Here is a 23910-nt window from a genome sequence, read left to right on the forward strand (position 1 = left end):
TTTCCATTAGCATTTCATTCCTTGCTTGTTAAACACAGAATACTAACAGGACTTGTTAAGGGCCCCTGGATCCAACTTGGGCGGATTTATTACTTGCCTCTATCTTGTGACCTACCTGCCTACCTTACTCATCTCGATCATGGAGGTGGCACATTTGTGCTAAAGGACTGGAAAAGTTCCAGCAGGGATAAATGCAGTTCTGGAAATTGTCTTAGAATAGACTATGCCTGATTTTCAGACTCTATAGATGTGCCTATAATTTTTATAGTATATAATTTATTTAATATTTATGTACTTGTGTGTCCAGTCGTTAAAGATGGGAATCAGAATGATCAGAAATAAAAGGCACCCTAAAATTTTATCTTAGAAAACCAACAAGTTACCCAATCCCAATGACAACATACATAATTTATTCCTACACTCAAATACAGCACATTTGAACACTTTAAAAAATAGTGCCCAAAATGTAAGACTGTAAGAAAACAATGTGTAAAACTGTTCTTTAAAACATAACATCTTTGTTCATTCACAGATTTTGTTTTAAATTGTAGAACACTTGTTAAAAACGTAGATAAAAAACAAGAGCTTTTCTGCCATTGTCATCTATTACTTAATTGCTTTAATGTGGTATGAATAATCAGTCAGTAGGAAAAGGTGTAAAACCCATGAAAGCACAGCTGAAAGTCCAAAAGTTTATGCCACTTATCTGTGAGCTTTTTAAAATGATTTTATTAAACCCCCAAAATATAAGGTTAACCAATGATAGCCTTAACTTTTTTCTTTTTAAAGTAGAACCTTTATTTTTAGTTTAATGTGCCAAATTAGTAACAGTTCCATGTGCTGTGTACCCTTGGACACAGTGATAACCATCACTAGATTACAATAATAAGGAAGTCACCTTAAAAATGAACAGATTATCAGGCAAATTCTGTTCTGAAACATTGCTGCCTCACTACACAGATTGTTTTTTCCACATACTTCCACTTCAAGTCACTCACTGATAATAATAATCGAAGTACACCCATTGACATAAAGCAAAAATAAATTAATTATTAATGGCATTTTTGTTTTCTAAAATGAAAAAAAAAATTATACTTGTCAGAACTTATCAAAACGGATCTAGGAAAATCCACGAGAAAATCTGAGAAAATATCGGTTTTCTACAATCATTGGTTTTCTCCGGGAGATAATAGACCATTCATGATCCTAGTCGGGCATGACCACTAGAGGTCGCTAAAATTTAAGACTGATATTCATCGCAAAAGAGTGCCTATATACTACAAACAAGCAACATACAAAGTGCAGCAATGCTTAGGTATAAGGAGACACTGTATTTGTCATATATCACCGTTGGCCACAGTGATTCATTTAAAAATTGTTTTTAAAGAAAAACAAAACAAAAAACTCCAAACAAAAGTTGATCAGTTGCTTTCCAGTCTTTAAAAACGTGTAAAAACAAGTATCAAATTGTATAGATATCTAATTACAATAATTACATTCATAAACTGTCAGTTTTTCTGATGGCAGCTCGTTGTGGGCGCTTTTCATCTACAATAAGTCAAATATTAATGTGTAATATTTGTTGAAGACATTTCTTTGTTATGGAAAAATATTAAAATCATCATGAACAATACGAGTGGCGATTTCTAGAACTTTGTGTATATAATTTGGCATTTCTTACCGATCTTGGCTGAAAGTAATACACTATACCATTTCATTTGGTTTAAAGGTTTATGTGCAAGACGCAAGAACAGAAAACATTGAAAGTGGCTGGCTGTAGGCTATGGCACTTGGCCACAGGTGGCGCTAGTTGATTCGAGTCTATTTGAGTGCACACAAACTAAACTGCATGCTTTAATTGTGAGGCTAAAACGCTGAATTCGGAGTAATAAAATGTACGAGGGGAAGGTAACAAAGACAAGATCGTTGACTCTTGCTGTCATGTGAACATCATCGGCGTGGTGACATTTATTTGTTTGCCGTTTTCGCCTTGTGCATGAGAATATCGCCAGGTAAACTCGTGACAGTTTTTAATGTTTTATTGTTCAAGAGCAATAAGACTGTGTTTAATGTAACCTCACAAATGTTGCAGATGAAATATTCAGTGTTTATTTGCTGGTTTGTCGGTAGCAGCTCCTGAAAAGCAAGTTTGCCACACATCTTTTTCACCGTCACCAGTTAATCTGAAACACCGGTCCTCCGGACTAATGGATACATCTGCAGACAGAAACAATGTTAGAAACCTAAGATTTACTGGTTACACATCTGAATATACTGTTAATGCCAAAGCCTCTTATTTTAACACAATCAGACAAAGTAGAGAAGAAGAGGAAGAAAGATATCACAAGAACAATTAAAAAAAAATGTTACTCTTATTGTTATCACAATGTGAGGCAACGTGTCTGTCCTGAGATTGGATGAAGTCTAGACATGCTGAAAGGCGGCTTACCAAAACCCATAACAGTGCGATCAAACAAAACACCACTACTAGGCAAAAAACGCTGCACTGGGTAATGAAACACTCCGAAGATTCAGGCTCAGGAATACTGACAGCAGTATCGTTGCGTGTTGTGGGTCTCACTTGGTCACTGATTATAAAAACCTGAGACCCATTCCTGTTGGCGACAGTTTGTTCACTGCTTCGCTGAGAAAGTCTCCTCAAATGATGCATCATCAAGTTTCCTCCATGCAACAGACCGACTATGGAGGCCCTCGACGCCATCACAAGATACCCCATCGGGAGAGGAAGAGGCGCCTCTTCTGTGGGGCTTACATCTGCAGCCAGTGTCTCGCCAGCTTGGTTCTGTTTGTTAAGATAAGTGGCTTGACGGCAGAGAGGACAAACAATAGATCCTTGACTCTTGGCGACTAGCATTATTTTACTCAGGCAGTCCTGGCAGAAGACGTGCCTTCAGCTCAGAGTGCGTTTTGCAGCCAAAACATTTTCAAAGCAGACAGGACACTCCTGTGTGGCCTCGTGTCCATTTTCCACTGTCAGCGCCATTATTCTGTCATAGAATTAGTGGGTTACTCCTACAGTAAAGTGTTCTCCACGTTCTGCTCTCAGCACGAGGCATTCTGTCCTTTTAAAGTGTGTGGTGGAGCAGGGGCCTATATAAAGCTGTGGTACGGGGTGGCACTACCCCCACCCACCAAATCTGATGTTTCAGCCTGGTGCGCCAATAAAAAAAATATATAAAACATTACAATGTTAAATAACACAATTCCATTTAAAACTTGCGTGATAATCAAACATTTAAAAAATGTAATTTTTAAAAGAAGTTAGCACCTAATTTTCCTGAAAATGGTTCAGTCCAACCCCCAATCCTAAACACAATAGTGGGCGTCTTGCTGAGACATCTCTGGCATGACCCTATTCACCTATGTAAACAAGATACAAGATATTGCCATTTATCTTTACTACTGAAAAACTTTCATTAATTAATTTTTGTGCAGTGTCATGTTAAAAAAAATCTCACCCCAGAGCCTCTAAAAATGTCCTCTTCTTAAAACTGCTGTAATGTTGTCTCAGGTTGCTCATTCACGTGGGTCACTGTATAACTTAGTGCTGGAATTGGACTTAGGTTTCAGGTTTTACCTGACTGGTGAAGCACTGTGGTCATTAACCCTGTGGATTTATTCAGGCTATCTGTGAGTCTTTGAGCCACCCAGCACTGATGCAAAGCATACTGGAAACCCACATACTGGAGACTAAACCATCTTAGTGGACATGTAGAGATTGCAATCTTACTTCATGCTAAGTGGGTTCACACACCATCTCCTCTGTTTATCAGTGATTGTTTGACCTTGAGGTCCTTTTATTATGCTATTTTCCTATGTTGCTGTTGTGCATCTGTAGTCAGCCCCCCCCCCCCCAAAAGGTGTGGTGTGAGTAAACAAGGAATCGGTCATAATGTGTTTCAATGGTACAATGGTGTTTGTCACAGACTTACAAGAGCTGAGACTTTATATACATAAATAAAAAAAGCCAAAAGTATACTTCTTTAATTTTATTTATATTCAATTTTTAAGCATAGCAAAGCATCTCTTTTTGTGACAGATGGATGTCAATTGTTCCCTTCTTACTAATTTAACTGACATAAATTAGGTTCTTCTTAGATTTCACTACAAAAAGGCTGCCTAAGATATTTATAATTTAGAAATGATATTTCATTAAACAGGACATAAAAAAGATTCATTTTTCCATTGTGTTTCTGGCAGGCTTCATAGATCTGTTTCTTTCTTAGAAACATCATGAGATACTTGGTTCTTCAAATCCAATAAAATTGGAAGTGTTATGACCTTACCCGCGACTTCCCAAACAGACACAACCACAGTGTTGGGCTTTTAACAGCGGGAGCCCGTTACACCAGGCCGATCCTTCCGTCCGCCAATCACAGCCGAGCCCCTGCACAGGTGAATAGGCATATGCAAATTCAGAAACCACGCATAAACAACACACGCATGTAACAGAAGGCTTTTATTCAGTTTGAGGTTGTTGCTTCTGAGATGATTTGCCGTACATCCAGATCAGTTATGATAGAGTATACAATTCATGGTAGGAGGAGGGCTCTTTAAATGTTTAGAGATGATCAACTATGTAATCAAAGTCACATTGAACTATTAAACACTTGATTAAACACTCTGGATCATATCGGTTATACCAGCGGTCCCCAACCTTTTTTGCACCACGGACCGGTTTATGTCCGACAATATTTTTATGGACCGGCCTTTAAGGTGTTGCGACCTGTCTTTAGGTCTGTGTGTTTGTTTATACTAACCAACCCATGGAGCCTTTTGCTGTATCGCTGTTTTCAATTGTTTCCGTTCCCTCAATCCCAACGGGTCGCATCAGGCTGCCCCTCCCTGACTATCAGGTCCCATCTTATCATAATGACCTTACAGGGAGTGCAGAATTATTAGGCAAATGAGTATTTTGTCCACATCATCCTCTTCATGCATGTTGTCTTACTCCAAGCTGTATAGGCTCGAAAGCCTACTACCAATTAAGCATATTAGGTGATGTGCATCTCTGTAATGAGAAGGGGTGTGGTCTAATGACATCAACACCCTATATCAGGTGTGCATAATTATTAGGCAACTTCCTTTCCTTTGGCAAAATGGGTCAAAAGAAGGACTTGACAGGCTCAGAAAAGTCAAAAATAGTGAGATATCTTGCAGAGGGATGCAGCAGTCTTAAAATTGCAAAGCTTCTGAAGCGTGATCATCGAACAATCAAGCGTTTCATTCAAAATAGTCAACAGGGTCGCAAGAAGCGTGTGGAAAAACCAAGGCGCAAAATAACTGCCCATGAACTGAGAAAAGTCAAGCGTGCAGCTGCCAAGATGCCACTTGTCACCAGTTTGGCCATATTTCAGAGCTGCAACATCACTGGAGTGCCCAAAAGCACAAGGTGTGCAATTCTCAGAGACATGGCCAAGGTAAGAAAGGCTGAAAGACGACCACCACTGAACAAGACACACAAGCTGAAACGTCAAGACTGGGCCAAGAAATATCTCAAGACTGATTTTTCTAAGGTTTTATGGACTGATGAAATGAGAGTGAGTCTTGATGGGCCAGATGGATGGGCCCATGGCTGGATTGGTAAAGGGCAGAGAGCTCCAGTCCGACTCAGACGCCAGCAAGGTGGAGGTGGAGTACTGGTTTGGGCTGGTATCATCAAAGATGAGCTTGTGGGGCCTTTTTGGGTTGAGGATGGAGTCAAGCTCAACTCCCAGTCCTACTGCCAGTTTCTGGAAGACACCTTCTTCAAGCAGTGGTACAGGAAGAAGTCTGCATCCTTCAAGAAAAACATGATTTTCATGCAGGACAATGCTCCACAGCGTGGCTGGCAAGAAAGGGTATAAAAGAAGAAAAACTAATGACATGGCCTCCTTGTTCACCTGATCTGAACCCCATTGAGAACCTGTGGTCCATCATCAAATGTGAGATTTACAAGGAGGGAAAACAGTACACCTCTCTGAACAGTGTCTGGGAGGCTGTGGTTGCTGCTGCACGCAATGTTGATGGTGAACAGATCAAAACACTGACAGAATCCATGGATGGCAGGCTTTTGAGTGTCCTTGCAAAGAAAGGTGGCTATATTGGTCGCTGATTTGTTTTTGTTTTGAATGTCAGAAATGTATATTTGTGAATGTGGAGATGTTATATTGGTTTCACTGGTAAAAATAAATAATTGAAATGGGTATATATGTTTTTTGTTAAGTTGCCTAATAATTATGCACAGTAATAGTCACCTGCACACACAGATATCCCCCTAAAATAGCTAAAACTAAAAACTACTTCCAAAAACATTCAGCTTTGATATTGAGTTTTTTGGGTTCATTGAGAACATGGTTGTTGTTCAATAACAAAATTATTCCTCAAAAATACAACTTGCCTAATAATTCTGCACTCCCTGTATAGTACTGCATCATACTATTTTAGCACTTTGCAGAGCCTTATGTTTTCACAACTTTTAAAATTCGGGTTCAAAATTTCCTTTTTGCTAAAACATAGTTAGGGCTGGATCAGGTGACCCTGAATCCTCCCTTAGTTATGCTGTAATAGGTCAAGGCTGCTGGGGATTCCCATAATGCACCATTTCTTCTTCAGTCACCTTTCCCACTCATTGTGTGTTAGACCTCTCGGCATTGAATCATTACTTGTTATTAATCTCAGTCTCTCTTCCATAGCAGGTCTTTTGTCCTGTCTTCCGTAGGGCTGGGTATCATCGCTGATTTCTAGGTTTCTTCCTGTTAAAAGGAAGTTTTTCCTTCCCATTATCGCCAAAGTGTTTGCTCATAGAGGGGTCATATGATTATTGGGTTTTTCCTCTGCATGTATTATTGTAGGGTCTACCTTACAATATGAAGCACCTTGAGGTGACCGTTGTGGTGATGTGGAGCTGTATAAAAAAAAAAAAAAATATATTGAATTGAAGTGTACTTTGAAAAATTTAGGCCTCTGGTGAGGATAGCTTGAATGTCCAATGCAACTTTTTGGGGATTTCCTTACTTGGATGATTGAGCATGCAGCAAGACATTTGTATAGCAGAATAATGATGCTTACCATGGAAAATAAGCAGATGAGAATGCCCGGTGTGTTGTGAAAGTGTTTTGGAAGCAGAATTTTAATAACATGTATGCATCAAGTCCATAGTAACTGCAAAAGTTGAAATAAATTACAAAAATAATTTAAAAAAAAAAAATAAATAAATTTTTAAAAACATTTCTTGTTAGAGAAATTTCAGAGGGATATCCCTCAAAACTGTAAATCCAAAAAAGTTGCACAAAATAGTTTCCAACCACAGGAAATTTGTTTTGAGTGTCTTCATAGTTTTATTTTTGAGATACACCAATTTTTATATACACTGCAGGAAAAACGAATATTATAATGCAAATTTGCAACAACAACAAAAAGCACGTGCATCATTTGTTGCTGCAAGTGATTTTTAATGCAATTTTTGCAAAGTTATATGTGGAAGGAAACCGTGACCTAGGACAAGCTGAATGCAGAAGATGCAAGTATAATTCCTCCGGTTTCATATGCCAAAAAGAATTATTGTGCTAGCCTATGTTTTTGCAATTCTACCAGCATTTAAAAATAGTTGCGTGTCTGCGTGACCAGTCATAGAGGGTTAAAAGCAAACGCCTGAAACTCTGGCAACAGATCAAGGGCCATTTGAGAAGGTACCAGAGTACACAATGCACTGCGCAAAACAGTCTGGAGGGGAGGAAATTGGTTGCACTACTGCTCTACTTTAGGGAAACCTTCCAGCAAGTAAGATGCCGATTTCATACAGACGTAGGCCTGAGATTCATCATAACCAAACAAGGGAGACCCTTGGCTAAAGGTGATGCTGCTGTTGATAACAAAGTTTAAACTCTGGACAAGCCACCAACTGTTGACTCACCAAAACAGACTGCCTGCTAGTGGTATTCTCCATTTGCGCTAGTATTACATTTACCATCACCAACAAATGGGTCGCAGATTTTCATAATAAGCGACCAAGAGAAACTCATGACTGAACCTCAGCTGAGTCAAAGCTGAACTCTCAAAACTGCATTGTATACATTTTATTTTTTATTATTAAAATTGAATTTTTGTAATACTAAGTCTTCCACATGTCACTGTAGTAGTGGGGCATTAATCAGTGGGACACCACTAGGAAACATGTATGCGTGGGGGTTTCCAGCCAGAGTTGCAACAAGACTTCCAGTAACATTTCTGTTGCAGACTACATTCTCAGGACACCGACAAGCTCGGTCACATGAGCCAGATGTTACTAGACCATGATCTAGTATCACTATTATTGGGCCATTTTTAGAAAGCCACAAACCTAAAGAACCAGTGATTGCATCCAAAAAAGTAGAAAGGTGCACAACTCTGCACTGTAATATTGGGTTCAAGTTGATAAAGTTGGTGGTGTGAGGCCCTGGCGGACCATTCCCTGTCTACCAAAACTAGTGATTGGGACATGTCATGTCACCTCTCTGGTAGGGAAGGAGCCAGAGTTAGTGCGTGAGGTTTAGATATGGCACCACCAAATGGTGGAAACTAGAAGTTAAGGGAGCAACCAGGCTGAAGGAGTCCTATTGGGACTGGAGAGATTCTCTCAGCTGGCTTGGGAATGCCTGTGTGTTCCCCTGGACAAGCTAGAGGTGGTAGCAGGGGAGAGGAAGGTCTGGGCTTCTCTGCTTAGGCTACTACCCCTGTGACCTGGCCAAAGATAAGCAGAAGAAGATGGTTGTAATTTAGTAACTGCAGCCAAGAGAAAACTAATGTCTTAACCCAAATTCTCTATCAGAATAAAAGTGACAACCTGGTTTGATCTATGGAGATAAACCACTTCAACGTAGTAGGAGCTTGGCTCATAATGAAATGTACATAAAAACGACAAAACAAAAACTTAATAGGAAGAAACCTCCAGCAGAAGAAAAGTTTTAACTTATAAACTACATTTTGAACACTGTTTAAACTACATCTTTCCACTGTTTTAATAGCTCACAAGTAAGTAAGAGTTATGAATAGCAAAGCATGTTTGTGAGGCTGTGGCTTGACATTTAATGTTTATAGAATACCACATGCGAATACCTAGTGTATTATCCAAGTGTTTTGGCAGCAGAACACTTGAAGCTGCAGACCTGTGACCACGCAGCCATACTTGAGCAGTCACCTGAAACACTGGCAGTCAACCAAGAGATGTTCCAGGAGGCACCAGAGTGCATGTTGTACTGCTGGAAACAGTTTGTTGAGGCAGTGATTGTCAGTTCACCAAAACAGACTTTCCACCATAAATGCAGTATTACCACTAGCAACCAAATGTCACATGTTGCCATGTTATTTTTTCAAGAACTGCCTAAAGAACACTTTACTGTACAAGTAACCTGCTAATTCTACAACAGAATAATGGCACTGACAGTGGAAAATGGAAACAAGGCCACATGGAAGTGTCCTGTGTGCTTCAAAAATGTTTTGCCTGCAAAACGCACTGAGCTGCAGGCATGTCTTCTGCCAGGACTGCTTCAGTAAAATAATGGTAGTTGCCCAGAATCAAAGATCTATCACTTGTCCTCGCTGCTGTCAAGCCACTATTCTTAACGAACAGAAGGAAGCTGACGAGACTCTGGCAGCAGATGAAGGCCAGACACAGGTGCCTCTTCCTCTCCCCATGGGAGATTTTCAGATAGCACCACACACACCTCCACAGGTGCTGTGTAGCATGGAGGTAACTGGATGTCACCGTACGAGAGGAATTTCTCAGCAAGGCGCTGAAAAGACAAGGGGCCAGTAGGTAAAGTGGTTGCCCCATGATCGGAAGGTCAGGGGTTCGAATCCACTGATACCGTCCATACACTGCTCCCCGGGCGCTGCACTGGTGGCTGCCCACTGCTCAGTAACACATACATTGTATTAAGATAGTTACCACATGTGGATCACATATAGTCACCAGAAACAGCCAAGGGAGACACAAAGACACACCACAGATGGCAAGACAACTGTCAATATAACCGAAGACGACGCTCAGGAGTGTACGACGTATCAGCTCACCTGCAGAGGATTTATCTTCCTACTAGTGCTGATATGTTTGGCATGCAGAGGCACCATCTTGTGATGGCGTCGAGAGCCCCCATAATCTGATTAGGACTTGAGACTCTCAGTGAACAAACTGTCACCTACAAGAATGAGTCTCAGGTTTTTAATAATCGCGACCAACTGAAACCCACGACACACAATACTGCTGTCACTATTCCTGAGGCTGTCGTGTCACTAAATGAGACTGCATTTGCCTGGTAGTGGTGATTTATTCACACTGGCATGGCTTCAGACAATTTAAGGTAATGTGAAAAACAAGATTACAAAATATCCAGTTTGTTGTGAATCCCTCTAGAATGAAGGATTCAACCATGTTTTACCAGACATCAGGCCAAATGATGACCTGTGTGCTCAGAATGCGTTTTGCTCTCCATTACAACTCCCTGGTCAACATGCTGGTGAACATCAGTGGTCCATATGAAACAGTGAGCCCTCTCTTATTACAGCCATAAAGACACCAGAAGCACTCAAGTTTCTTACAGCAGACAGCTCACATGAAGAACTGACACAGGAGCATCACATTGTGGCACTGGTGCAGTTAATAAGTCCAGTTTTGAAAAAAACCAAACAAAAACAGACTGAAACCCTGCCAAACCCTCTGACTGCTCCATAGAACTGTTTGGTTTTCCAAGTTGGCTCCAAGTCTTTTTAACAGTTTTGAATATTTAAAGCAATGTGGTTTTCAGGAAGTAGCCAGAACAAATTAAGGCTTAAAATAGTGATGTGACGTTCTGTATCGAAGCTTCATAGCTTGTGTCGAGTAATGGAGGGGGCGTTTCCACGACGCGCGTAACGAGGCTTGCTTCATTTATTGGGGGGGGATATGAAAATGATGACGTCCGAAGCCTCGCTGCCCGGCTGGTTCAGGAAGTGGTTCGAACTTTGCCGCGAGCTATGACAGCGATATAAACCCCTCAGACTTCATTCAAAATGTGGGTGTTTGATGGAGAGTTGCGGTTAGTGAGAGTTTGGAGGTTTAGGAGAGTGAGGAGAGAATGGAGCCAGCTAAGAAGAGGAGGATGTCCTCCCCTGTGTGGGAACATTTTGATCTTATTCCTCCCAACAAGGTATGTAAATTTCTACAGAAGATGTATTTTCATAATACTGATGGTGCAATACAATTTATGTTAAGCTGTCTTTACTTTTGTAAAAGGTGAAGTGTTTGCTATGTGCCAGGGAGCTGGGATATAACAACACCTCATCCATGCTTAGGCACTACAGAGCTTTGCATGAGAATAAGGGGGACACGATTGTGGAGCAAGACCAGGTGAGCCATCAAATGCCATGATAATATAGGATGCCGTAATGTTACTAAATGATATAACAATATTATACAACTGTAATGAGTTACGTGTGTGATATTTATATTTGTGCTTTGTTTTTTATCGTCTTTCCTCAGAAGAACAATCTCAAATAGATGAAGACCTGGTTAGCATGGTGATTGAGGACTCCCAGCCATTTAGCATTGTGGAGGACAAAGGATTTAAAAGATTTGTTAAATCATTAAATCCTAGCTAAGTTCTCCCCACTAAAAAGGTCATAAAAGCAGTGGAAATTTAGTTTTTACAAAATAAAATGTGAACAGGCAGGACTGAGGCTCAAAGCCTCAGTGTGTAGCTACACTACACACTGCTTCACAGCCACGTCGTACTTTTAAACAAAATGTTTTTTTCTTTCCTTTAGGCCCTGAAAGTCATGGTGGAGGCCAGGTACCAGGAGATGAAGGAGAAAGCTAAGGCCAGCATTGAGAAGGCAGCAGCTGTGAGTCTGACATCAGATATGTGGACCTCCATCAACACAGAGGCCTATCTTGTAGTCACCTGCCATTTTGTTGATGAGTCCAGCACATTAAACACCGTTGTTTTAGGAGTGCAATATTTTCCTAATGCACACACTGCAGAAAATATTGCACAAGTGAAAGGCTCACTCATGACAGAATGGGCAATTACTGACAAAGTCACATGCTTAGTAACAGATGGGGCTGCCAATATGGGGGCTTGTGCAAGGGAGCTACGACTCAAACATGCCATATGCATAGCTCACACCCTGAACTTAGTGGTGAAGAAGGCCCTTGACCAGACCCCTGAGGTCTCTGACATCCGAGCCAAGTCCAGGAAGATCGTGGGATATTTCAGGAGCAGTACCACTGCAAAGGTAAGTTCTTAAGTGGCTTAATTACAGTTTCTTTAATGCTACTTAAGTGTATAGTTCTGCTCCCTTGACAATCTAATGTATTTTTTTTTTTTTTTTTTTTTTTTTATAAATTGTATTTTGTAAGGAGAGGCTTTCAGTGGTGCAGGAACAACTAAGGGAGCCTCAACTCAAACTAATACAAGAGGTGGAAACCCGCTGGAACGGCACTTATAATATGCTGCAAAGACTGTTCGAGCAAAGGGAGCCAGTGGGTGCTGCTTTGGCAAGTCTCACAACAGACATCCCACCTGTTTCATCTGAGGAATTTGGTATAATTTCAGAGTGTCTGGTTGTCCTAGCACCATTTAACAATGAAACCACTGAGCTCAGGAAAAAAAGGGTGTCTGGGTCAAAGGTCATACCTTTGCTTACTATGCTGGATCATTGCCTCAATGAACAAATGAAAAATCGCCATCATTGGGTCTTCTCTGGCTCATAAGCTGAGGATGCTATGGAGAGAGAAGCTGGATAAAATACAAACCATGAGCATTATGTTCCTTGCGACACTGCTGGACCCAAGGTTCAGAAAACTGGTTTCTCAGCCCTGCAAGAGCTAGCGAAGCAGAAAAAAAGACTGAAAGCAGAATGTGCTTCCGTAATGAGGGCCTCCACCACCACCTCTTCCTCCGCACCACCACCACCACAGCCATCAACGTCACAAACTGTTGAGGCTGTTCCCCACGGTACTATTGTTATTGCATTTGAGTTGCATTTATATAAACTGATTGTTGGGTTTTCCCTCTGTATTATTGTACGATCTACTGTACAATATAAAGCGCCTTGAGGCGACTGTTGTTGTGATTTGGCGCTATATAAATAACATTGAATTGAAAATTGAATTGTTAGTATCACATAAAACTCTCCTTATTGTTTAGGTAACAACCTGTGGCGTCGCCTGGATGAAAGTGTCAGGCAGACACAGACAATGTGACAGCAGACGCGAATATTGAGGTCCAACGGTACATGATGGAGCCAAACCGTGGGGCGACCGTGGCTCAGGGGGTTGGGAAGCGCACCTGTAACCGGAAGGTTGCCGGTTCGATCCCCGGCCTTTCTGTCCTGGTCGTTGTGTCCTTGGGCAAGACACTTTACCCTACCGCCTACTGGTGATGGCCAGAGGGGCCGATGGCGCGATATGGCAGCCTCGCCTCTGTCAGTCTGCCCCAGGGCAGCTGTGGCTACAACCGTAGCTTGCCTCCTCCAGTGTATGAATGTGAGCATGAATGAATAATGGCATTGTAAAGCACTTTGGGTGCCTTGAAAAGCGCTATATAAATCCAATATTTTTTTTTTTATTATTATTATTATCATTATTATTATTATCATTATTATTATTATCATTATTATTATTATCATTATCATTATCATTATCATTATTATTATTATCATCATCATCATCATCATCATCATTATTATCATCATTATTATCATCATTATTATCATCATTATTATCATCATTATTATCATCATTATTATCATCATTATTATTATCATTATTATTATCATTATTATTATCATTATCATTATCATTATCATCATCATCATCCTCCTGGAGGACCCCCTTAAATACTGGGAGAGACAAAAATATGTCTATCCTCACTCATATAAGTTAGCCTCATCTGTGCCCTGTGAGCGAGTGTTTTCAAAAGCAGGGGAAATATTGTCAAAAAAAAAAAAAAAAAAAAAGGGGGGGGACAAGAAATGGACTACGACCTGCCACAGTGGAGAAACTGTTGTTTTTAAATAAAAAAACCAATGATGTGTCCCCTAAACACTAATCACTGTCCATACCCCAACCACACCTCACAGTAAATGATCATTTCCAAATAAACATTTTCCATACTGCCAGTATAAATATACACAGTATACTGCCATCACTACAATATACATGTTTTACACACTCCTTTTGTTGTTGACATTTACAGGCTGTGTGCAAAATGCCATACTCTTCAAATTCATGCCAACTAATATTTTTACATCCAGTAGATGTCCTACTAGAGCAAATGAAGCTTCAAGACGCTTTGCGCTGGGGTGAACCAATTGGATGAAAAGCTTCAGTGCTTCATGAAGCTTCATCTGCCCATCACTAGTTTAAAAGCCCACTGAGCCCAAGCTCCATGACTAACAATCCCATTTCCTAACTAGTCTCAACCCTAGTCTTCAGACAGATACTTGTGGTGGGTACTTATGCACTGATTCCACCAGAGCCAAAAGGCAACCAGAAACTGGCAACCTTCTGGTAACCAGGGAAGTGCTCCCAAGACACTGTCTTTAGCCACGTTCTCCATCGCAATAAAGGGAAAACAAGCTGGTTGATCTCCTATTGCGGTCAACCACTTCAGCCTAGAAGAGGAGCTTGGCTCATGTATAATGTAGTGTACTCACTAATAGGTATAAAACGTCACAAGCCTTTTGACAAAGAGCTTTGCAAACCAATTAAAATAAGGACTACAGGCAGAGATGTCAAAAGCAGAAATATTGACAAATGCAAAAAAGTCAAGACACATTATGGTCAAAAGCAGTCAAGACCAGAGCAACTTTTCTTGATATTTCTAAAGGACAAACCAAAATGGTCGTTATAAGTAAATAAAACTCAAACCTTACTGAATGAATTGAAGATTGAAGTAGAGATACCAAACATAGCAGTCCACACAAGAGCTTGACTGAAACAAACCAGAATCAATTCTAAACTAAACCACCAACCCCACCAAAGAAAGCTGATGTCACACCAACTGAGAAGAGACAGCAGTGAAGACATGGTCCAGCTTTTAAAGCCTGAAGGCTCAGGTGAACTGGATTAACTGATGACCATCCAATTTCAGCTAATTACCCTCCAGAGTTTGAAGAGTGGGAGGGGCTCCACACTGAGGTTCATTTATACATAAAACCAAAAGAATTAAGTTCTCCTCCCAGTGTATTAAAAAATTACATTTTTAATGAGCTCACTTGTCATTTTTTTAATCAACTAATTTTCATACTTTTTATTATTATTCATCTTATAATCGCAGTATTTCAATCTTTTAAACCTGTTTAAGTTTAAAAATATATATTTAAATCAAAAGACTAAATGTGTTTTGCTTCTTTATAAAAATTAACATTTGTCACATTTTCACAGGTTAATTCTGACCAGTCATAACAGTCCATTTCACATACATCTTTATATCATCCTCTGCTGAGCAACTTCTGAACCATGAAGAAACTTTCCTTAACTTCAAACTGCTCTGGATGACAATTGTGAAGAAACAGGTCAACCTGTATATAATAGGTGGGTTTTTCTAGCTTTTCTTTTTGCTGTATAAAGATTTTCCTCATTGCTCCACAAAATGTAACGATTATAGTGAGGATGACGTCACTTAATGTTGCAAATAATATTTTCAATTAAAAGTAGAAAAAAACAAATTACAGAACAGATGGAGTCAGAGTTGAAAAATTTCTGCCTGTTTTATTTTCTGATTAAAAAGCAGAAGCAGTTTTTATTGAGATATTTGAATGGATTTACAGCAGAGTGTGCTGCTCTCTCTCTGCTGATAAGATTAAATGGAGCTCACCCACCAGTCTCCGTCTCTCATTTTCATCAATATGATCACAATCATTTGGATAATATATTTACACATTATTTATATATGTATACATTTTATTTATTTGATTGCACTTTTGATTCCAGTGTTTCATTGATTGACGGGTTTAAGGGTATTGCTTTCTCTTACACATTCGCGTGTAATAGAAGCACAAGTATCAAAAACATTACAACTTTAAACAAGCAACATATAGAGTACAAAGTGCAGCAATACTTAGCTATAAGGCGGCTATTTGTTTACATATTTTGTTGGCTACATAATTCATAAAACAAAGAACGTTCAAAGGTTTTCTTTAATAAAAAAAGCCTTTAATAAAAAATGTAAAATTATAAGATGAAAACAAAAAATAAAATAAATACATTGTTAGTTTTTCTGACAGTTTCTTGTGGGCGCTTCTGTTTCATCTGCAGATCCTCTGGCAGGAGACTGGATCGATGCATCTGCAGATAGAAACAATGTTAGAAACCTTACAGCTGCACATCTATTACACACCTGAATGTCTTGTTAATGTTGAGGCCTCTCTGTATATTTTGTTAAAGTTTACTGCTACAATGAAGTGGTCCAACAATAAAACTCAATGAAAATGTCCCTTTAAGGAAACAGCCAAACTACACGTTAAAGGTAGCATGATGCAGAGAGAAGACACTCTTGATGGGCTCAGCTGATTAAACCTCTCCTTCAACTGTGTACATCCAACACAACACACGGACTCTGGGAGCTGTTATAGGAAGTTCTAATCATGCTGATTTCAAAAGTGATTCTACTCAAAAACAGAAAAACCTATGCAGCATATAAAATAATGCTAAATCTTACCGCTATCACAATGTGAGACAAAGTGTCTGTCCTCACAGTGGAACATCAAAAAACATCAGGTCTGGAGATCTCTCCAAGTGCCTCGAAATCATCCATGCCAAAGATAGATAAACAATCAGCACTACCAGGCAAAAGAGGCCTCCACAGATGAGCTGATACGCCATACACCCCGGAGCATGTTCCTCGGTTATTTTGACAGTAGTACTGTCGTCTGTGGTCTGTCTGCCTTGCCTGTTTCCAGTGGAAATATGTGACCCACTTGCAGTAACTGTCTGTTCAGCGCCTTGCTGAGAAATTTCTCTCAGGTGCGGTGACACCCAGTTACCTCCATGGCACACATCACCTGTGGAGGTGTGCGGCGCTAACTGAAAACAATCCATAGGGAGAAGAAGAGGGGCCTCCGGTGTGTGGCCTTCATCTGCTGCCAGGTTCTCGCCGTCTTCCTTCTGCTCATCACGATTAGTGGGGTGACGGCAGAGAGGACAAACGATGGATCCTTCACTCTGGGCGACCACCAGTATTTTACTCAGGCAGTCCTGGCACAGGACATGCTTGTTTTTATTAAGGTATGTACACGTATGTACATGTAAACTATTTTTATTAATAGAGGTTTCACTACTGAGGTTAAAAATGATATATAAGTCACTTAGATCACTTCTAAATGTTAATGTTTGGTTTATTTCAGTGTTTTATTTGTTCCTGAGTAAACCGGTTTGGCTGTGATTACAGTTAAGCTTCATAACATGTTACTCACAGTTAAATTAGGAGGGGACGGCAGTTAAAACTCCGGACCTGTGACATCATCACGTACGCAGGTGTTCCAATTGTACATATCGCGAGTCCGTGCTCGCGTTCTCGGCGGGTACGTGCTCCCGTGCGTTCTCGGCGAGTACCTCTGAATATGGATATGAACAAATGACAGCCTAGCTGCCTATAGGACTTTAAACACAAGTCTTTAAAATAAATTCAGCAACTACTAGTGGTATTAATAACAATAACAGTTATAATTATCATTGCCTTTCGGTCATTATTTATGGTTTTCCAAAGCACCATAAGTCACAAAATGCTTAGAATTACATCGAACTGGGTTTTAGCTTCTGCTGCCAAAATCCATCAGCTTACACATATTCCATTATCCCTTATCTGATTTTGTCATATCTTAAATGTTCGTATGTTTTATTAGAAAAAAATACATATATTATTGCTGGATGTCATCACAGTATAATTTGTTAGTGTCATCTCAAGATGCAGGGTATCAGGATATTTTTTTCTTTTCATTGAGTTTCATTAAGTTTCTCATGTTGGGCTTTAGGCTCCATGGTCTTTATCCTCCACATGGAGTTTTTTTTTTCTCTTGTAGTCTGTTAGCTGTCTTTATTTAACCTTTGATTCCAAACTATTTTTGTTTGTTTTGATTTTTTAACTTGAAACACTGTAAGTGTCTCAGGGGAAAAGCCTAGGAGGACCGGCCGGACAGATAGAATCACATCACATAGAATCACATTAATCCTTCCCAACTGCTTGTCTATGGACTGTGGGAGAAATCCAGATGGTGGATTCCAGCCAAGGACTTTCTTGCTGTGCGACAGCAAGACCATTTTCCCCCCAAGAAATGTCCCCTTCTACTGCTGTAATGTTATGGTAACTTTCTCAGCTAATGCAGGTCAGCATACACATTAGTGCTGGAACTGGACTTGCTTAAGTTTCAGGTTTTACGTGAATCGTGAGGCACAGATCCAAGAGATGGTCATCTGTGAGTCTTAGACCCACCCAGCATTGATATGGATTGTTTTGCCAACCTACAGCAGGTCTATCTGAAATGATTGTCCCACTTTTCGTATAGATTTTTTGCTGTTGTTTTGTTTACTTCAATTGAGACATTTTGTCCTAAAATACCTGAAGTTTTTATTGTTTTTTAGATGCAATGTTTATTTTTTTGTTGTTTTTACCTAAATGTACTTTTTTTTGGGTCGTTTTTAAGAAACATTTACACTGTAAAAAAAAATTGTTGCGACAACCCAGAAACTCAAGGCAACCGACTGCATTTACGTTTTTAGGTTCTGATGGATAACTTATAATTTCAAGTTTAGGAGAAAAGTTGCTTCAATTAATGTTTTTGTGTTTACAAGACTAATAACTGTGCTTTTTCTTAACTCATATTTTATTGTTTTTACCAATGTAATTCCTAAAGTTTACACAACATATATTTTTGTGTTTAGGAAATTGATTGGCAAAAAAAAAAAAATATATGTTGTGTAAACTTTAGGAATTACATTGGTAAAACAATAAAATATGAGTTAAGAAAAAGCACAGTTATTAGTCTTGTAAACACAAAAACATTAATTGAAGCAACTTTTCTCCTAAACTTGAAATTATAAGTTATCCATCAGAACCTAAAAACGTAAATGCAGTCGGTTGCCTTGAGTTTCTGGGTTTTCGCAACAATTTTTTTTTACAGTGTACTTTGTGATTCACAAATGTTTTCCATAACAAAGGTAATGGCTGCATTGGCCGTCAGGTAGGTGCAGTTTGGTTTGTGGGTAAAGGAGAATTATGCTAAGATTTTACACTCAGTTTCATACACAGTCTGGAAAAACTCTTACTAGCTATTACTGTTTTTCAGCTCTGTGGTTCCCTCTACTCTAAATCTGAGTAAGTCCTATTTTTATGTTCGGGTTAGACTTCAGAGTGGTAATCCACAGGAACCCACTAATATTAAAGATACTTTGACACTGTTCAGCTGTCTTCATACACTTCTTCTAATATTATTTTTAACAATGCATTCACTTCTAGTGAACTTTTCGCATTTTGTCATCACACCCCACCCCAAGCCCCAGGGTGGAGGCCAGAACCCCTCCTTAAACAGGTCCTGTTAGTTTAAGTTGGGACAGTATGAAGTATGTCTAAATTAACCTCAGTATGAAGCTCTTTCCATGTGTTTCATACTGTGGAGGACAATTAGCTGAAATTGCATGGTCATCAGTTAATACAGTTCACCTGACTCTCCAGGCTTTCAATGCCTGCTGAGTCAGAACGGTGTTCCCTGCTCTTTCTTCTTCATTAGTGTGACATCAACCTTCTTTTAGGAGTTTGGTAGTTTAGTTTTGAGTTGCTTGTGTTTTATTTGAATGTAGCCCTTGTGTGGACTCCTGTTACCTTTGTCATTTTGAAATACATGGTAGCTCTACTTGTGTCTTTAGTTCTGTCAGCATGTTTACAACTTGACTTACTGGGAACATGAAAAGCAAAATCTGCAGTTCCCTGAATGGCCATGTGTGGTTTCCAGAAATGAATGTTGGGATAGATTATAAAAGATGAATGTACATAGTTCTGCACCTGAAAAGAGAAGGCTAATCAGGTTACTCCTGTGACTGCAAAAACAACTCCAGCTGCTCAAATTTAATGAGAAAACTGCCCTTATCTCACCTTACATCTACTCTCATCTACTCTACTTTTCTTAGGGAGGTGCTCGTCTCACGTTATGCCAACTTTCTCATTCGTTGCAGTCTCTCATCTACTCCTTGTGTCCCCAAGAACTGTCTGTGACAAACACTATTGTAAAATAAGAACACTCAGCCACTTAAGGAAAATTTAAGCAAATTATTACCACTGATTTCTTCTTTAGACAAGAAATATTCACACCACCTTTTTTTGGAAACACAAATTAATGTGCGACCTTATGCTGGTATGCAGTTGTCTGAATGAAATGAACAACAGAAACAGGGAGGAAAGAGGAAAATAACATAATAAAGGGACCTGTTTTACAAGTCAGCGTTCCCCCTTCCACATCTAAGGGATTACTTCATCACCTGCAGTCAGTGTCAAGACTCACAGACACCCTGAATAATACCTCAGGGTTAATGACCACAGTGCCTCGCCAGTCAGGTAAAACCTGAAACTTAAGTCCAGTTCCAGCACTAAGTTATACAGTGACCTGCACGACTGAGTAATCCAAAATAACAATTCAACAGTTGTAATAAGAGGCCATGTTTGGGCTCAGAAGCTGATGCTATACAAAAATGAATGAATGAATGACAAATTTCTATTCAGTGATAAAGATAAACAATGTTATCTGACACATTACTTGTTTAACCCTCTGGGGTCCAGGGTTTAATTGGCTGTTTTTCACTACTTTTGATTTTACCTTTGTATTTCTCCTTTAAAAACTATTTACCTTGACTGTTTTGACTTTAAAAACCACAAACATGTTTAACGAATCATTTTTATAACTTGAAATATAAATTTTAAATTAACTTTTTTTTTTTTACTGATTTTGCAAACAGCAAAGGTTGATGAAACTATTTACCTAAAAATGCAGCCAGTGCTTCAGGTGGTTATTTTTTTACAATTTCAAACCACTAAGCTAGTAAAATAAAATTACAGAACAATTAGGTGTCACAATAAGTTGCCACACAAATTATTTGTGCCATTTCAAAAAAGAGTTTCTGTCCATGACAAAACAGAGGAGCACATCACAGGGATGAAACCTCCAGTGCTGACAACACTCAGCATTTACATTGCAATCTGCCTTTGGTGGCTTTTGGCTAGCAACTGTGACATTCAGTAGTGCCCTCATTGTTTTAATACACAAAACAAAACAAACAACCACACTACACACTAACTACACTCTAAACACGCTAAATGTCACAAATCTCTCTCATCTCAAAACTTTTTCAGTTGGTTAGCATGGAAGCGGGGTGGGGAGGTGGGGATTCTCGTAAGCACAGAGTTCTTGTGAACACTGTCCTTAGAAAAAGCAGTCTATAGTTTATATAGTTTAACTTTAAATACAAGTTTAAATGAATCTTAAATTGGTCATGTGATTTGGACGTGCTGGCATTAAATAATCTAGCTAGGCTAGCCCCTTGAGGGGACACTACCAAATACTGGTCATTGAGACCAGTGTTGCCAACTCCTCAGTAAGGAAAATCGCTATTGGTTGTCCTAAAAGTCGCTAGAAGTTGCTAAATGACGTCATCGCCTAATTTGCATAATTGGTCATGCTAATATAATTGTAACCTATGTTGTTGGAGAGAGAAATAACATCGTGGAAGAGACATAAAGTGAGTAAAAAACGTCCTAAATGCATTTAGAGTTTATTTAGAACTACAAATTAAATTTCTTTTAGCAATTATTGTTTTTTTTAATGTCACAATTCCAACCCTGCTCCTTTACCCGGGCTTGGACTGGCAAAAGTGATCCGAAATAGGCACTCTGGTGGAGTTACTTTCTGTGTGTGTGTTTACAAGTAGTTTTAAACCTTGTGATCCACAAAACAGCATAAGTGTAAAAGAGTACAAGAAGAACTGACTGTGTTACAGCACCCGCTGCTTGTTGAGAGTAAAAGCGATACGCGCTTTCACGTCTTTTTTTAGCGACTTTTTTAAGAAAAAAAGTCGCTAGAGGGTCTGAAAACTCGCTAAATATAGCAACAAAGTCGCTAAGTTGGCAACACTGATTGAGACTCATACCATTGTCTTTAGAGGTGGGGGTTGGACTGAACCATTTTTAGGAATACGAGGGGGCTAGCTTCTTTTAAAAATTATTTTTTAAATATATTTTTATCAGCATAAATGTTGTAAATGCAAAAAATAATGTTAAACATTTTATGATTTTATTCAATTTTATTTGGACACCAGTGTGAGGCATCAGATTTAGTGGGGGGTTATGTGTGGGTAGTGCCACCCCGTGCCACAACTTTGTACAGGCCCCTGCTCCACCACACACTTTAAAAGGACAGAAAGCCGCGTGCTGTGAACAGAGCTTAGAGAACGCTTTACTGTACCAGTAATCAGCTGATTTTACGACAGAATAATGGCACTGGCAGCAGAAAATAGACACGAGGCCCCACAGGAGTGTCCTGTGTGCTTCGAAAATGTTTTGCTTGCAAAACGCACTCTGAGCTGCAGGCACGTCTTTTGCCAGGACTGCCTGAGTAAAATAATGGTAGTCGCCCGGAGTCGAGGATCCATCATTTGTCCACTCTGCCGTCAAGCCACTTATCTTAACAAAGAGAGCCAAGCTGGAGAGACCCTGGCTGCAGATGTGGACACCACACAGGAGGTGGCTCTTCCTCTCTCGATGGGGTATCTTGTGATGGCGTCGAGGGCCTCCATAGTCGGTTTGTTGCATGGAGGAAATTGGATGATGCATCATTTGAGGAGACTTTCTCGCCGAAGCAGCGAGCAAACGGTCACCTACAGGAATGGGTCTCAGGTTTTTATAATTAGCGACCAAGTGAGACCAACGACATGCAGCGATACTGCTGTCGGTATTCCTGAGGCTGAACCTCCGGAGTGTACGGAGTGTCGGGTCACCAAATCCGACTGTATTTGCCTGGTAGTGGTGATTTGTTTGACCGCACTGGTGTCGCTTCTGGTGAGGCACCTATGAGGATGTGCAGACTCCAACATCCATTCTCAGGACTGACACGTTGCCTCACTTTGTGATAACGGTAAGACTTTATTATTTACTGTGCTCTGTAGTTTTTTGTTTTTTGTTTTTTTTGTTTTTTTCGTTTCTTTTCCCTGTTGCGTCTGACTTGTTGGAAGTACACAGTTGAAAGGAGAGAGTTAATGAGCTGAGTCAGCTCGTGCTGACTTTAACTTGTAGCTTGGTCTCGTCCCTCAGACATTTTGTTATAACATTGTTTCTGTCCGCAGATGCATCAATCCAGTCTCCTTTCAGAGGACCTGTGAATGGGAAGCCCCACAACGAGCTGCTATCAGGAAAACCGACGATTATTTATTATGTGTATATTATGTTTTATGTTATAGTTTGACTTTTTCCAGTAATGACTGGAAAAAGGAGGAAAAATGTTTAGAATGTTTCTTTTCATTGTTTTATGAATCACTGTGGCCAACAACGTAATTTTGAAAACTACAGAGTCACTTTATAAATAAGCATTGCTGCACTTTGTATTTTATATATTGCTTGTTTATAGTTTATACTTTTCTACAGTTGGTCAAGACTAAAGATTTTAGAACTCCTGTTTTGTGTGTTTATACGATGTTATAAATACAAACAATAATAATTTGCATAAATGGCTTATGCAAAGAAGAAATTATACACACACACACACACACACACTTTAATCAAAGCTGTCTGTGTGTCTATACACAATACACACACCTGTAGTCAATCATTTTCAGTTTGGTACCCTGCACTCCAAATCTGATTAGTTGGATTAACCATTGTAGTGTCTAATGAATAATCACAGATTTTAATA

General features: G+C 39.6%; 1 long non-coding RNA gene across 1 annotated transcript; it reads left to right on the top strand.

Moving 5' to 3' along the window:
* The first annotated feature begins 22414 nt into the window (after positions 1-22414).
* Positions 22415-23910, top strand: LOC120439952. The gene is made up of 2 exons (XR_005612871.1): positions 22415-23136; positions 23345-23910. It is a non-coding gene; the product is annotated as an uncharacterized LOC120439952 (long non-coding RNA).

The sequence above is a fragment of the Oreochromis aureus genome, linkage group 4 (genome assembly GCF_013358895.1).
Source record: "Oreochromis aureus strain Israel breed Guangdong linkage group 4, ZZ_aureus, whole genome shotgun sequence".
Taxonomy (NCBI): Eukaryota; Metazoa; Chordata; class Actinopteri; order Cichliformes; family Cichlidae; genus Oreochromis; species Oreochromis aureus.